This window comes from Brassica napus, chromosome C3 (genome assembly GCF_020379485.1).
Source record: "Brassica napus cultivar Da-Ae chromosome C3, Da-Ae, whole genome shotgun sequence".
Lineage (NCBI taxonomy): Eukaryota > Viridiplantae > Streptophyta > Magnoliopsida > Brassicales > Brassicaceae > Brassica > Brassica napus.
In genome coordinates, this window is record NC_063446.1 from 4846896 (window position 1) to 4852895 (window position 6000).

The window sequence follows — 6000 nt, forward strand, 5'->3', positions numbered from 1 at the left end:
AACAAAAAACAGAGCAAAAGACAACAATTTGTCCCACTTCAAGCGCTACTTGAATCCTTGATAAACAAAGATACCAAGTGAATAGCTAAAGGAGCTCACACGAAACCTCACCGGAGTGTGGCTCCACACGGCTTCAACGGGGGCGACAGGCAACGGCTCCGGAACACCAGTAGAGGAGGACGTCGCATAAGCAAACCAAAGCTATCTCGAACTAAAAAACAGACTGAGTTGATCCGACATGACACCGCTTACTTTGAAGAACAGAACTGGTCAAGCGCAGGCGGTAATTTGACTCCTCTTCCGGCCACGCAACACAAACATAGGGCAGAAACATCAAGGAATACTCAGGGAGATTCATCGGAGCTAAAAGCGAGGGGACTGAAGCATAGAAAGAGAATGAATCTCTTTAAAAACAGGTGAGACAGCAGTAGATCGACAACTCCATTTTCTTGCAATATGCATCAGACCGCAAAGGGTTGTCCTCAAGACCCAAGAGCCAATGACAGGAGCGAAAAGAGAAGCTGTGAGAAGACACCGTTAAAACACCATGGATATCGTCGATTGAACTAATAACAGAGGTCCTCCGAGTGGTTAGCCTTCACACCGCTGGTTTCTCCGAAACGGAGGGGAGAAGCTCAAAGATACCTTGAGACGAGCCCGTCAAAGCTGCATGGGTACAAGCCAAGACCGAGAAGGGTAGAGGAGGCAGCGACGCTCGTCCAACTTCTTCGGTAGATGCAAGATCAGATCTGACCCAGATCTGCTACAATTGGTAAATCAGGGCTGAAACGAAGGCTCCTTAGACACTCCGACAGAGCCACTCCTCGTTGGTGCTCTAGGGGAGCCACATACTAATGAAACTCCGGTTAGTTTGCTCTCGGCGAAACTCCAGAACACCAAACAAGAAGGACTGCTAGCAAGAAGGAGAAGCTAAGGGAAAAAGGCTTGGTGGCTCTAGTAACAGGATGTGGCGACCAGAGCCAGAGGAGCTTCTGGTCACCGGAGATGGAGGAGCGCGGCGGCAGATCTAGGTTTTTAGGGTTATGTGGGGAGAGACAAAGGGGAGAATCGCTTCTCTCTCTCCTCTCTCTTGTTTTTTTTTTCTTTTTTTGACCCGACGGGCTTGATTTTGATTTCAGTAATTTCACGCCAGATATAATTGTTTTTATTCTTCTGTAAGAATTTTTATGAGTTTTTGCATCTAATAACCAAAAAAAAAATTAAAATTCACCGACTAACCATAAGAAATACATGGCTAGGATATAATATATATTACAGCAGCAGCTTGACGAAAATACCCTTGAACCAATTTACCCCACGCGCATTGAATAGGAAACGTAGCAGACCTATTATGTTGTAGAGAAAAGAAAAAGACAAAAGGAGAGAAAAAAAACGGGAGTGAAAGAGGTAAATTTTTAGGGTTTAAATTCAGCGACAGAAATAAAAGCAGAGGGTTGCGTAATCAACAATGGCCTTTTGTAAACTGTAACTCGACCACTGAGGTGCTGGTGAAGTGGGTACGTGTTGGAGAACGACGAACGCAACAATACAGGGCAGCAGTGACTGAACGGGCGCGACACAAACAAGTACTGGACACAGCTGCATCGTGAAATCACCGACTAAGAAGGTGAGTTACTTTCTAAATAAGGTTTTGGTTACAGAACAGGGGAACTTTTTGTTTAAATTTTGGTCCGTTGGTGTGGAATGTTTTGTAAACCGTTTCTATAAGTTCATGTTTGTTGGATCTGGACATGCACTAGTACTGTAATGTCGTCCATGGAGTGGTTCTTGTGAATCATGTAAGCTTATGGTGTAGTAACTAATTTACTCTATACTATGTGTTATAGTAAGGAAATTGTTATGGAGTTGTTATGTGACCGATTGTTTGCTGTTTGTAATTGTTAGTAAATTGGTCTGGTAAAATACGGTATCCGTATGTTTGGGGTCGTGACTATGATATAGTAGTTGTGTAGTATAGTTTCCGAGTAGGATATAGTCTTTCTTTAGTAAAGTTCCCAGGTAAATGGTAAAGGGAACCACGACTAACCAACGTAACATGTTGCTTTTCTATGTAGGATGGAAGAGATAGGCTTACCGGAGAGACTATTTGAGACGGGGTTCGAACCAACGGGTCGGAAGCGTATCAACAACTACTTCAACCTAAGATGGATCCAAGTTATCAAAGACAGCCTCACATACGCGCAGAATGAGATGCTGGTGGAGACCCAATTTCGGCAACTTCTACAGATGGGCCATCATACATTTTCTGTCATGTTTGGTCACCAAATATTGTCCCGTCAGTTGGTAACGGCTAAAGAGTATGAGCTGTGGTGGCTACTTGCGGGGAAGCCAATTCGATATGGAATAGGGGAGTTTGTGTTAGTTACTGGCCTTAACTGTAACTGCCCACCGCCCAACTCACTTACAACAGGCCGTGTGGCCCACCCTAAAAAGAAGGGCAAAGGAAAGGGGAAACTTGTCCCTTGTGATGGACCGGTGTGGAAATCTTTGTTCGACAGTGATGATAAGATAACTCCATCTGATATCATAAAACGGCTGGCAATGCGGGAGAAATACAAAGACGACGAAACTAGATTGAGGTTAGCACTTTTGCTGTTGGTTGAAGGGATTTTATGCCCTACCAGTGGGTCAACAAACATTAGTGCAGAGGTGGTTGAGATGTTGGCCGATCTGGATGGGTTTCTAAAATATCCATGGGGTCGAGAATCCTTTATTTTAACGATCAGAAGTGTTAAGGGACGGTCACCTGCGCAGTATGCAAGCGACACAATAGCAATACAAGGGTTTGCACATGCCATTGTGTTGGTAACAGTTTGCTGCTGCCCACAGATTATCTGTGAATCCCCTGCTGATAGGGTATTGCTTGAGGAAGATGTCCAGATTGAAGACATCGTTGAAGAAGTGTGTTCTCGGAGTTTGAAAATAAATGTTGTGACGAGTAGGAACTTGGAAGTTGAAGGCCAGGTATAGTAATAATTGAAAACTTCAATAGTTGTATTTTTACGGTTTAAAACTTATCTTGTATTCGTTATGCTGCAGGCAACTGTGACGTCTATTCTATGTCCTAATCATAGTATAGATGGGTTTAGAGATGAAGTTACTGATGTCACGGTAACCCACATGGTTGCACTCATCAACAACAAATTTCCTTTTGAGCACAACAGTTGGTCAGGGGGTGTGAAGGCAGTAGACGCAAAGAGATTGCAGGAAGTAGGAGACGACGTTGGTTTAGTTGATGAAAACGCGCGTGGAAGCAACTTTCAACCAGACAGTTTCTCCCCATACCACACAGCCGTCCCTGAGTCGCATGTTGGTCACTCTGGTTCTACTGGTGCCCCATCAGAAGATGTTGAGGCACGTGTGCTGCAAGTGGTTGGGAGTTTGAAATCCCATTTCGACACAGTTTTATCTGGCGTGAAGAATTCATTGTCTGAAGAAATTAAACAACTGAAAGACCTGTTACTGCGGTACACGAAGGATGACAGATCCTGGTCTCCACATTTCCCCACAGAACCGGAAGAAGACGGACAACGGTGTCCTCCAAGCCGAATGGAGGCCATTCCAGAAACGTCACCACCCCCTCTCCGTTCAACCTTTGGAGAACATGTCGATGGAGGTTTGGCCAGTGGGACACAACCAGGACGCAATCACATGATTATGGTTAGTTCGGTGTTCTATTCAATATGGCACATTGAAATTACTTTACTATCTTTATAATGCATCAAATAAAGCTAAATACTTCATTTGTTTACGCCTATTTGCACTTGTCTAACCAGGATCAACATAATGTTGGGCCGTCTTCCCCACCTTTGCCGTTTGTTGCTACATGTTCCGTTCAACCCGCCTTACATAGTACTGTTGGAGGAACTGGAGACGGTGATGTCCCCGCACCCCCGCAAGCACCACCATTGACTGCTCTTTCAAAGAGCTTTCAATCAACGAGCAAGGACATTCAGTTTGGAGACCAGGTAGGGTTGGTGTTGAATAGTCAGACAGTAAATTTTAATTAAACCGGTCCTATACTATATGATGGGCGTGGTATAGTATACTAAACGGGGTATAACATACATTTTTTGGAATAGAGTGCAAGTGACGATGAGGACATTTCGTTAGCGCAACTGCGTCGTAAGATGAAGGTGAGCACTACAGGACATATACTGTCCTCTACAACTGTGGATGTTTCGTCTGAGCATGCTGGCGAAGCATCCAATCAGATACTCACGCACCTTGAAGAGACTGACGTAAGTTTGTTTGTTAACTGGTATTTTATAATTTGCGGTGCTTATAGTGTAGTATTTGTTGGATTAGTATGATCCACTATTTTCTTACATCAACTATTTGTTGTAGTTCCCCCCAAAGTCACATTACCATTTTCCTTTGTTTAAGGGAGACGGTGATGACGTTGCAACTTGTTTGCCCGCAATACCACGCAAGAGCACCCGCCTGCGAAAAAGGGCGAACAGATATACGCCACCCGTTGATGGAGGGAAAAAAACTAAGTTCAATATTGCTGAAACAGAACAAACCGTCGAGAAAATTGTTCAAATGGACGCTGAGCTTCCGCAGGCGTCGACACATGACCCGATAGGAACACTTTTGTCAGGGTTTTCACCATTTGTTGGCCTCAATGCTTTTCGTGTTGCGGCGTTTCAGAATGTAACTGCAACACAATTGTAAGTCTCACATCATGTTCAATATACGAGATTATCAATAGCCCATATTCATCAGGAATTATTTCTCTTATAGTGACTGCAACGGTGGGGAAGGTGCCACAATATCAAATGTGGTGTTCAAGGATGTTTTTCATGGAACTCGCCCCCTTCACTTTGAGGTTTGTTCCCCCGCCTGAACGTATCTCTATCTTTGGTTATATGTTCCCAGACTGACATACCTATTTATAACAGGCTGCTGACATGGTTGTCAGCTTCATCCGCCACCGCAACTTGGTAGAGGGCAGCCACCGGTTTGAATTCTTGCCCTCTGTGTTCTTACGGTCACTTATTCGGGAGTTCAGACAGGCCCAGAATCCAGGTTGCAGTTCAGCTTTCAATTTCACAACCGTCAGTGGTGTCTCCCTTCCGAGCATTCGTAGGTGGTGTGTTGACATCGATGTTCTATATTGCCCTTTCCAAATTGATGGCCAGCATTGGGTTGGTGTTTCCATTGATTTAAAGCAGTGGTGCATACATGTCCTTGACTGCAACACTGCTTGTGTCTCTGAGACCAATGTTGAGAACACATTACACCCAATCTCAGTAATATTTCCGGAACTGGTGAAACACTATGGTGGACCACATCCAAGGCCCGGAGTACTAACAGAATGTATGCCAGTTGAGCGTTTGGACATCAATCTCCTATGTGAAATTACAGGTTAGGTCCTACTACCTTCCACTAGTATTTTCATAGAATGTTTCATTTTATGTTGAAGTCCATAATCTGATATGGTACAGATTTTATTCCATACTATTTTTCTTGACCATCTGAGTAGTATAGTACATGCTTGCGCTTAACCATCGTCCCTTGCATTAGTCACTTTTTACAGGCCAAATTTATTGAATGCTAACAGACTTCCTCCTTTACCTAGGCTTATCATGTGTTGCGTCAGTCATCTTGCTCGAGCTTCATGCAACAAAGAAGCTTCACCTCTGCGAACACATTACTGAAGGTTGTATCCGTACTGCGGGTGAGAGGTATGCTGTTGAAGCGTTCGCCACCTTTAATCCTCAGCTTCTTGCACCATAAATTATTTGGATGTTATGTTCTGTATTTGTTCCTACCGTTGATCCATTTCTGTTCCCATCTTAGCAACAAACTATTTCTTCCTCGCTTCTAAGTTTGTACGTTTGGACTCGTAACCTATGTTTCTGTTTTTCCAAACTATGTGACTTTGTTTCGAATGGTAGTTCAACAACGTGATTCTCGATTTATAGCTTCTTATGATGCAATATAGTTGGTTACGAAACTATACAAGCACCGTTT